This window comes from Oratosquilla oratoria, chromosome 29, assembly GCF_046742065.1.
Source record: "Oratosquilla oratoria isolate Oo_2021 chromosome 29, ASM4674206v1, whole genome shotgun sequence".
Lineage (NCBI taxonomy): Eukaryota > Metazoa > Arthropoda > Malacostraca > Stomatopoda > Squillidae > Oratosquilla > Oratosquilla oratoria.
In genome coordinates this window covers 51,045,316-51,057,076 of record NC_134805.1, presented here as the reverse complement: position 1 = coordinate 51,057,076, position 11,761 = coordinate 51,045,316, and the positions used below count along the sequence as shown (strand labels likewise).

Below are 11,761 nucleotides of genomic sequence, written 5' to 3'. Positions count from 1 at the left end.
CATCCATCCTCCCCCCCAACCGACCTCGCAACCCCCAAATCCCCCCTCCTTCCCGACATGATGGGTCATCAACCCCTCCCACTACCCCTTTCCCATCTACCCCTTCCACCACCCAAGCCGCCTAGGTTCGCATATATAAGTCATCACTCGACGATTTCCTTCGTCATTTCTTTGGACCTTTAATTTTGTAAGTATTGGTCCCTAACGGCCCATGCATCGAGATAGGATTTGATATATTGTTGTCTAATTTTGATGCCTATTTGCATGATTGTGAATTTTTGTTAAGGTTAACACCCTTGTTCTTTATTTCTGTATGCCAGTAATTTTTGTTTCAGATTTTCCTGAAGATGTCTTCTTGCAGACGAAACGTTGAATAAATGAATCATTTTGGCAATCTGGTTTATGCCCATCCTCCAAATGGCAGAGTACTGGTCAGAAAGCTTGAGAATATATATATATATATATATATATATATATATATATATATATATATATATATATGTATGTATGTATGTATGTATATATTCGTTTTTTACTGTTTGCTGCCCCTGTCTAGCAAGCACCACTATAATCGAAATTGTCACTACCACAACACTCACTATGATAACCCTAAATACCATTTCCCCCCTAACACAACCATCACGTACACCAAAACTGTGACTGTTATCATCTTCATCATCACATACTTAATATTACCAACGCCAACATCGACAATACCACCATCACTGTGGCCGTCTCCACTATTGCTACCATCTCCATCACTATTATCATGACCACCACTATCCCCACCACCACTACCACCACCACAGCCACAACTACAACCTCTACAACCAGTACTATTATCACAATCATAACCACAGCCATTACCAGAAGCAGCACCACACAATTGACTCTATGACCATCACCACCACCAACAGTACCCTAACCACCACCACCACCCCGATCCCCACCACCATGACCACAACCACAGCCACAGCCACAGCCACAGCCACAGCCACAGCCACAGCCACAGCCACAGCCACAACCACAACCACAACCACAACCACAACCACAACCACAACCACAGCCACAACCACAATCTCAACCGCAACCGCAACCGCAACCGCAACCACAACCACAACCACAACCACAACCACAACCACAACCACAACCACAACCACAACCACAACCACAACCACAACCACAACCACAACCACAACCACAATCAAAATCACAAACACAAGCACAAGCACAAGCACAAGCACAAGCACAACCATAACAACAACAACGACCACAACCACAACCACAACCACAACCACAACAACAACCATAACCACAACTACAACCACTCCTATCACCACCGCTTACACCACCACTACTACCAATATTACCATCACCACCATCACCACAACGATCTCCACCAGCATCACCACCTTCACCACCAACACCACTAACATCACCACCACCACCAACACCACTACCATCTCCATCACCACCATCACTACTACCACTACTACCACCATGTTACTCTGTTGCTACCATCACTTTCAGTTCTTCGTTCACTTTCAACTTTCTTCACTTTCTTTTCATCATTGTAGCATTGTAAGTCACTCATCTGTAGACCCCATGCCTCTTTCGTAGTGTATGCTTTTAGTCAAGTTCCATTACTCAGTAAACAAAGGGGAATCAAATTGAACTTAAACTTGTCTTCATTTTTTTCAGTAATTTGTCTACAACATTATTTTCTTAGGTACACCAGAGGATTCCCCCTTGGGATTCTTTTACATCCACCAAGCCGAGTCTGCTTCGACGTCACTATTTAATTCATTCAACAACTTTGACCTTTACAAATAAGTGCCATCCTTTAAGGGCGTGACTTTACCTCCGTGGACCAATAATTTTTCTCCTCCTCCACCCTTTTCTCCAATCAGAATGACTGTTATACTGTCTCAAGCATTGCTTACGCAAGCAATCTTGTCACGAAGCAAAGTGGGTTTAGCGTTAATTCGCAACATCAGCACCTATATCGATACCTTAGCCATTGGGCGGTGAACGAGAATATGCAACTCTGCAACTCCGTAGCGGCCATTATTTTCAAAACATCTATGTCGTAAAATTAATCTCTCGCCACCTACCCCTCTATCTACTTACTTGTCTACTTTAATCTACCAGCCTCTTACACACCACAACTATCACCACTACTACGACAACCATCACCACTACCACCATCAGTACAACCACCGCTACCACCACCATCACCATGGCCGTTATGAAACAATCCTCCTTCACCTGCGCAATTGGCCAACCCAAGTAGTACGTAATCTTTTCTTTGTTTTGACAGAATGAAAATTAATCTTTCCAAATTCCTTAGAAGACAATTAAATACTCGTTGAGCGGTTAGCAAGTTGCACCACTCCACATCTCCGAAGATGATACGGCCAATACTTTGACGAGACTCATGTACCGCAGCTCTGATAGGAAAATTGCGTGCATAGAGGCGGTCATCTCTCCTCTTTCCCTCGTACGCCGTCACCATCTGCGTAGCACCACTCCGAGGCGATCGCGGCCTTCCAGAACCACCTCTTCATCATCCACCTTTTTGTTCCTCTCCACCATGGTGTGATCACAGGGTTCCAACCTTAACTATCCACAGTTATTATTGGACGTGACGTCACCTGTTCAGCATTTTCGCTCATCGAGATGGTCCCATGACTATCGAAGGGTGTTGGTGAGGGTGGGGTGGGGTGGTGGGGGGTTAGCCACGGGAGTTGATAAAATAGCCTGACTGACGGCAAGAAGGGATAAAACGCCCCCGATACTGAAGGAGTTAATCAAAACAGGTATTTTGCTACCAAAGGGGTACAACGGAAACATGAACATAAGAACTTCTCGGTAAATCAAATATTACAAGTGCCACCATTACTGCGAGGGTTAAAATTCTCAGCTAAATGAAATCGTCTGGTTACCGAGAGTCATGGTATGGTAAGACATAGAAAGATAATATATCTGTTCCACCCCTTCACATAATAGCTTTTCCTATAATGACCACCAATCTATGAAATATAAAACTGTTATCGTCCTTGAATTCTTTTGAAAATATATTTAGGGTATCAGTGGATTACAGTGAGTCATCATAGAAATGCATTGTGGCAGGAAACCATTTGGTAAATAATGAGGCCGGATGCAATATATATATATATATATATATATACATATATATATATATATATATATATATATACATATATATATATACATATACATATATATATATATATATACATATATATATGTATATATATGTATATATATATATATATGTATATGTATATGTATATGTATATGTATATGTATATATATATGTATATATATACATATATAAAACTAAAAATTATGAAAAAATAAAACAAAACAGAATAAAGAAAAACACATCAATAGATCAATAAACAATTACATAAGTAAATATATAGGTATATCAATAAACAAACAATTGAATGAATAAATGAATAAATAAACAATTAAATAAGCAAGTAATAAGTGAATAGATAGGTAAACAAATATACAAATAAATGAATAGGTAAATAAACAACTTAATAAATGATTAAATAAATAGATAGATTGATATATGAATAAATAAACAAATAACTTAATTAATAAATAAATAATTAAGGAACTACACAATCAACAAGATAAAACAGCATTGCCAAAACATTTAATTGCCAGACATCACATCGTTGTTTGTGTGCTTCTTCAACTAAATATTTCTTCCTCATATCAAACTTTGACTTTAAATATCCAGTCTTCTTGTTTATCTGATCCTTTATTCAGACATTATCCTTTACCTGTATCTAATTTGTATCACCCAGTTCATCCAGCGATGCAGCCGTCATTCAGTAATTGTTATCTAAGTTCTTCCCACGCGACTTGGATATTTTATTTCATCTGTGCACACATCACTTACAACTTATTAATTGAATAAAATTGCCTGGCGGCATCTAGAAGAAATGTAATTGAGAGACATTGCCATTATCATTTCTCAAGATGATGCCCAGCACTGAAGCCCTCTTTCAAAAATAGTTTAAAAAAATCCAGAAACAGTCGCGAGACATTCCAGTAACACACGATAAACAAAGCAACATTGTTTCGGAAACAAAAGCTCTTGTTGTGTACCAAACCTTAACCCATTCATAAACAGAAGGGTCAGGTACAACTTGACAAAACAGCTTGACGGCAGTCTGAGTAAAAGGATAAGTATCATCAGGTAAGTAAGGGATGATTCAACGTGATCAGATCGGACGCATTGAAGCGACTACCCAATCATGAGTCGGCACGCAATCACCAGTGATCAGGTAACCATAATCAATGATGAGTTATTTACAATCAAGACTGGAAGATAGATACGATAATGATATCATGCCTAACTCTGATACAATATCAACCCTTAAGACGTCCAGACCAGCTTTCATGGTCGTTATAAATGGTTTTTATAAATGGAATCAGTAACAAATGAGGAAAGATAATCGAGTGAGGCAAGGAATTAATGACCCGGATAGATCCAATAGAGTATCTTGAAAAGGAACTCCTCCCTCAGTTCGACATTTTATTGAACAATTTCATTGAACATCTCCTGAGTGTATGGTGATATAACATGTGAGATATGAGAATATGAAAGGTTAAAGAGTACATTTGAATTCTGAACAGGTGTGGCGTATATGTTACATGTGAGATGTGAGGACACGGAAAAATCTCGCATACTTCTGAACTTTGAACAGACGTTCCATGTGTGTTACATATGAGATGTGAGAGCGCGCAAGGCCCGGGAGTCATCTTGAACGCTGAACAGTTATTCATTATTACATGATGTTTTTGGAATGAAAGAACCTTTAATGAGTCTATCAGAGGTCTGCAGTTCTTAACTTGCTCGGGAATGATGTCTTGTAGGTTCATTCATGCCACTGCCATGGGGAGCGTCTTAATTCTCTAAAACACGAGTTCTCAACATGGGAACGACTGGGGTATATGTAACCCCAAGGGGTACATTTGCACTTTTAAAGTTTGTACATAGTGTACTTGTGATATTAACTACTACCATACAATACATACTACTCTAATTTACACTCATATAAAGATATTCAATAAGTCTACTAAGCTCAGCTTATCAATGTTATTAATACTAAGTTCCCTATGCAGTTTGCACGTATATATTTTATCATAAGATAGTCTAAAAAAAAAGTTCGAAGCATTTTTTATTCGTTAATCTTATGGATACATGGGAACTTATAATGATGACTAAAGGTACAGAGGAACAAAAAAGCTGGAAACCTAAAGGAAGGCTCCTTTCTACCTGAAGGTTTGAAATTTGTCTCTCTCAGCTTGCTCATTAATGACATCGTCTAATATATCTGCTCTGAGCAACACCAGACAAATCTATTCTATCTTTCCATCTCTCTCTCTCTCTCTCTCTCTCTCTCTCTCTCTCTCTCTCTCTCTCTCTCTCTCTCTCTCTCTCTCTCTCTCTCTCTCTCTCTCTCTCTCTCTCTCTCTCTCTCTCTCTCTCTCTCTCTCTCTCTCTCTCTCTCTCTCTCTCATTCTCTATCTATCTATCTATCTATCTATCTATCTATCTATCTATCTATCTATCTATCTATCTATCTATCTATCTATCTATCTATCTATCTATCTATCTGTCTATCTACCTGTCTGACTATCTGTCTACCTTTCTATCTGTCTATCTATCTATCTATCTATCTATCTATCTATCTATCTATCTATCTATCTATCTATCTATCTATCTATCTATCTATCTATCTATCTATCTATCTATCTATCTATCTATCTATCTATCTATCTATCTATACATCAAAAGGCCACTTCCCCCATATAAGGGAGGTAGCCAGATAATTCTATTCATCTGATGATATCTCTCGCTCTATAGATGCTGAGACTAAAATGGATACAATTAGGGCTGTGCCACGGTTTAGTTTAAAGAAATACTATCTTGGCTATCTACAGTGTAAAAGAAGCTTTATAAAGATTTCATCCACTTTGTCCATTATTATTATTATTATTATTATTTTTTTTGTTGCTAAAAGTGGCATTTTAGATAAACACAGAGTTCTTGATGATATTTTGTTTCTAATAATAAAACACACTTTGTCACCGCAAGGTTTATTCGTTCATAAGTCCATTGATTTTTGTGCGCATGGACAATCTGTCTGATTATTTGTGTATGCAAGGTTGGACCTTTGATTATGGATGAACTCAGAGGATAACTTTTCTCTAATTTTTTATGATTGTACCTCACTTCCTCGACCTGCAGTAAGAAACACTTTTGGTCGTAAACATGCGGCGCATAATAGACATGGTATGTGATTTTGCACTCCGGTTGAGCTCGGCGGAGCTGTACTGTTTTTACACGGTGAGTCTAGTGTGGTGTGGAACAACTCATCCTAAAACAGATTATCACCGTGAGTCATATTGGAATTTCAATGGCGAATCATTTCTTTCCTCAGTTTTGATCAAATCTAGATGTAAAAAGGTGGTGTGAAAGATGTAAACAATACAGGAATATTGGAAGTCTGAGAGCGGCTGTTTAGGCTTGTGTTTCTCTCAGATGAAGAGAAAATTCAGGCTGTAAGTGAACGAGGGTTTGGAAGGAGCCTAAAACTAACGGAATATGTAAAATATTCTGAAGATGAAATTTGCGAGGCTGCTGTAATAATGGCACGGGACAAAAAACAGACACAAACTCAATGTTCCCAATCACCCACCCATTCTTCCCAATATTTCCAAACCTCCCGTTCAGTCTTCTCTTCCTGGATTCTTCTCCCATTCCTTTCTCCATCCTTCTCTACCTCTCCCGACCTTCTCCCACACCTTTCTCCATCCTTCCCCTCTACCTCTCCCAGCCTTATTCTAATCCGTTTTCTCCTTAATTCCCCCCACATCGCCTATCACTTACTCCATTCTCCTACTCTACTCCCCTCTACTTCCTCCAAAGCCACAAACACATCCTTTTCTTAAATCAGTAAGGAAATACCCAAAACACAATGACCATCTTTTCTACATGAACTTGAGCTCTTACAAAGAAGGGAGATCATGGCCACTAATCCCGAGGATAATGATGTTACTATTCACGTAAGTTTGCTGACCGGAGAGCCACGAATAGAAACGTCTTGTCATCGTCGACTATTGTGTCGGACTCCAGAAGAATTCGGTACATGGTTAAACTGTTTTAAAGCTTCTCTGCATTAACGTTGTCCCGTGTGTTTCTCCTTATCCTTGAATGCGTCTGATGTGTTGTAGAGCGCCGTGAATACACAAATCACTTTCGTTCTTTAAAAGTTGCTTCATAGAGGAATGTTTTTTCTTCAAAGACACAATTAGGTTCAAAAGACTTACTATTTCATGTATATAAGACATGTAGAGTAGGTATTTGTAAAAAGCATCTGTATTTTTCATCAAGCTGTAATTTCAAAAAGGCAACAAATATATGTGGGAAAGAATTTTTATATAATGAAGGTGTTTGTTATATACATTATAGTATGAAATATGTGGGAATATAAAGATTATTTTGGAAACAATTCACAAACAAAAGAAACTTCTTTTACAACACTCGCTATATTTGATGAGCTTTGATCTTTATCTCTCTTAAAAGGAACCAAATAATGAAATCTAAAGAAAGATCTTCATTGCACCTGTGTACAAATCATGTAGTACACGTGACTTCTCACAGTCGTAGCAATACCATCTGAATCTTTTCGGCAAAGAACAATAACGCTGAAAGCCTACAACAGATACTGTGCATGTAGATATTCACCCGAAGTAGTCAGAAACCTCCGAGTCTTTTCTTCACACCACGAAAAAAAATTGAGTAGAGACCATAACCAAAGAAAATAAATCGATCTTTCCTTTGGTACGATTATGAGGCTCAAGGGCCCATGAAGGCAACAAGCACTTGCATTATAAAGGAGGAAAAAGGAAACAAAAACTTTCAAAGTTCATCAAGATACAAAAGAGTCTAGAAAGAATGTAAAAGAGTCATTTGTAAAGTTATCCATTTACGTAAGAATGATTTAAGGCGTAATCATTCCATGTATGTTAACTCAAAGGTGGCTCAGCACAAAAGCTGAGTTCCTGCAAAAAGACGGTTTTCTTTATTGCTTCTAGCTATACTAGAAGCAAGGCCATTATGAGAAAGGTTATATAACTAAAAGTTTCAGCATAATTTACTTCTTACAAGCAAAAACAAGTTTCTCAGACTGATATTAATATATTTGAGACAAAGGCTTTCTGATTGCCACAAGACATAATCTGATGACCCTATAATGAAAAAATCGAAGTTGGTATGGACAGTAACGAACCATTTTCATTGTAAAGGACTAGAAAATTGCTGTCTAGAAAAGATTATGCTCATGCAGGGGCACAGAAAATCTCATAAATGCCTCACCCAATAGAATAAATCAAATTAATGGTTGCGTAAAACCTAAAAGGGCTAATTTCCGGAATTTAATCTATTGATAATTTCACGGTGTTGCTAATGTCTTAATGAATATGATTTTATTAGTAAACTTTTTTTTTTCTACCTCAGAGACCATAAAGTATTTTCTTTGCAAATCCTAGTGGAATGCTTGAACTTAAATAATTTTATCTGCATAAGGAAACTAAAATGAGTTAAGTTTAAGATTTTGGATCGATATAATCATTCTTGAAAGTGTTAATAATGGGTTCTGAACGAATCCCATGCCTTTAATTTATAAGCTTAGCGTTGTGGTGAGCTGTAGAATGCTCAGTTGACTAACCACAATGCTGCTATTTCAGCGATCTTTCTGGCTTTGGAGCTGCCGGTCACCGTTTGTCAGGACTAGTTTTAGTTTGGCTATCGATGGAGCTAGTTATCGTAAAAGACCACCAGGAACGATAGTTGGCTAAAAGAAAAGACATGAAGTTGAGAAAGTACCACATTATTATTATTATTTTTTTTTTAATATTTTCACACACAGAAAAATTACATCAAAGAACATGATGTGACCCTAACCCAGATACTCACATAGTAATATCAGTGAAGTTCTCTGGAAAAGTGGTTCTATTCTTATAAGATATGATTATAGAATACCTGGATGCAGAAAACACTGAATTAACTTTCAACTTTAAAAGGAGGCGTGTCTTCTTAGGTGACTTGGTGTGGAAATTGTATGAAAAGAATTGCGTTAAAAAGAAAAGGGTGATAAGGTCTGAGACCAGAGATAACCATTATGAGTTTGGTACTGATTTCTTTTCATATCCACAAAGGTCGAAGGTCACTCCTTAATGGTATTCTCTTAATTGTAAGTTCGAATCGCGCATTTTTCTCCGATTCCTAAGTGACTGTGACATGCCCTAACAGTCCAGTCACATAAAGTTGACAGTTTCGCCCCCAGGTCTACGCGCCTCCTGGCGTAGACTCTTTATCTTATAGTGCAAAGATTATGGCTCAGACTAAGCGTCTGCTGTAGTATGACTTTCACTTTCATCTGTTTTTACTATATTGTGGGTTGAACCCTTGAAATTTATATTTCAACACAAAGGTCAAGTTCTAGATATAATAACAAAAAGTTAACACTATATTCAACAGAATTAGAAATGAACTAAAGATAACTGCATGGAACATCAGAACCTTGTACCAGACGGGCAAACTAGCAAACATAGAAAGAGAACTGAACAGAATGAAGTTATACTTCATGGGATTGGGAGAAGTGATATGGCCTAGGGTGGGATGTATGGAGACGAGGTGTACTGGGGTTGCTAATGAGTGCGCAATTTAAAGACTTAAAGTTTATATTTGGATACACACACAAAAAATGACACAATCACAAATGCGTGCACCCTCAACAAGACCGTCTTCGATACTGACGACACGCTCCAATTCGCGCCAAAACAAAGGCGCGCATCGGATCTGCGATATACAACACAACCAAATCTTATACCTAATATAAATACATAATAACATAATATAAATAATACAATAAATATCAAAACAACAAAATACAATTCTACACCACACCAACACAGAGGGATGGCAGCTAGTTAATTTATTCCGGAGGAGACACAGCACATACTGTAGAGGTGTGGGTATATTAACGGCATAAACAGTAACCAAATGTATCATGGGATATTGGCCCATTTCTGACAGAGTAATAATGGCTAAACTTAGAGAAAAGACATATAATATTGATCTGATATGCCGTAACAAACGAGAGTGAAGAAGAAGATATGAATAACCTTTGTGAAAAAATAACAAAAGCAAAGGAACATGCAAAGAAGAAGAAATTACATTTATTATGGGGGATTTAAATGCTAAAGTAGGGGAAGGTAGATTCAAGGATAGTTGGACAGTATGGCATTGGAAACAGAAATGAGAGCGGCACCAGATGGGTTGAATGGTGCACAGATAAAGGACAAATCATCATGAACACATGGTTCAAACATCACCCACGCAAACTATATACATGAAAAACCCAGGAGACAGACATAGTAACCAAATAGATTACATAACAGTAGATAGAAGACTCAGAAACGCAGTAACACAGGTAAAAACCTATCCAGGGGCAGACGGAAACTCGGACCATATTCCAGCAGTAGCAACAGTTAACATAAAAATAAAGAAACCACTAAAGAAAATTCATAGCATAAGTAAACAGTTGAAACTATTAAAGAACACAGAAATCAGAGAACAATTCTGTGTAGAAGTCACAACCAGATATGCAATACTAGAAGATGTAGCAGACGAAACAGAGGTAGGATCAACTCAGTGGCCATGGACGACACTACAGAAGGCCAGGGAAGAAGGGTCAGAAATAATACCAACAAGAGAGATAAGAAATAAAAAGCCATGGATGATAGATGAGATTCATAAATTAATGGAAGAGAGAAGAAAATACAATGAGCAAAAGAAAAATGGATGGATGAAAAATGAATGGACGAAAGATGCATAGAAATTGAACACCTAGAAAGAACAGACTAACAAAAGATGCATGAGAAAGTAAAAGAAGTAATAAAAACAAGAAAACACAAACGAAATATAGCAATGGTCAAGAAAGATGGGACAGCAGCAATGGAAGAAATACATCGGAGAACTTTTTTCAGATGTAAGGGAAGAACTTGAGGACACTTTTGATGAAGGGGGTTTAGATATAATGGTAGATGAAATGAAAGCAGCATTATCAAAAATAACAAAAGGAAAAGACATAGGAAAAATGGAATGGCAACGGGAATGTTTGAGCCTTTGGGAGATTTTTAGATTAAAATTATGACAGAAATAGCCAATAAAATCTATGGAACTGGGGAGTTAACAGTTTACATAGCTTTACCAAAAATACATGGGACTTTAGAATGCAGCAAAAACAGAACAATTGGTATCATGAACCAATTAACAAAATAAATTTTAAGAGTCATTACAAATGAATAAGAAACAAAATAAGGCCCGAAATAGCTGATGAACAATATGGGTTTGTACCATATAAGAGAGCAAGGAAAGCAATTTTTGTTGTGAGAATATTAGCTGAAAATATGTTAGAGGTACAAAAAGATCTATATGCCTGTTTTGTGGACTATGAAAAGGCATTTGACAAAGTGAGACACAATGATTTGATAGATATTTTGAAGAAAATAAGGGTGGATGGGAAGGATTGAAGTCTAAACGCAAATCTCTATTGGAAGCAAGAAGCAGCGGTGAAAATAGAAAAACTGCCTGATTGTCAAAACATTAAAAGAGGCGCGAGACAGGGACGTGTACGAGGGGTGA

At 37.5% G+C, this 11,761-nt stretch overlaps 1 pseudogene; it reads left to right on the top strand.

The window, feature by feature from the left end:
* Window positions 1-769: 769 nt before the first annotated feature.
* On the top strand, window positions 770-2,293 carry LOC143040869 (uncharacterized; annotated as a pseudogene).
* Window positions 2,294-11,761: the final 9,468 nt, after the last annotated feature.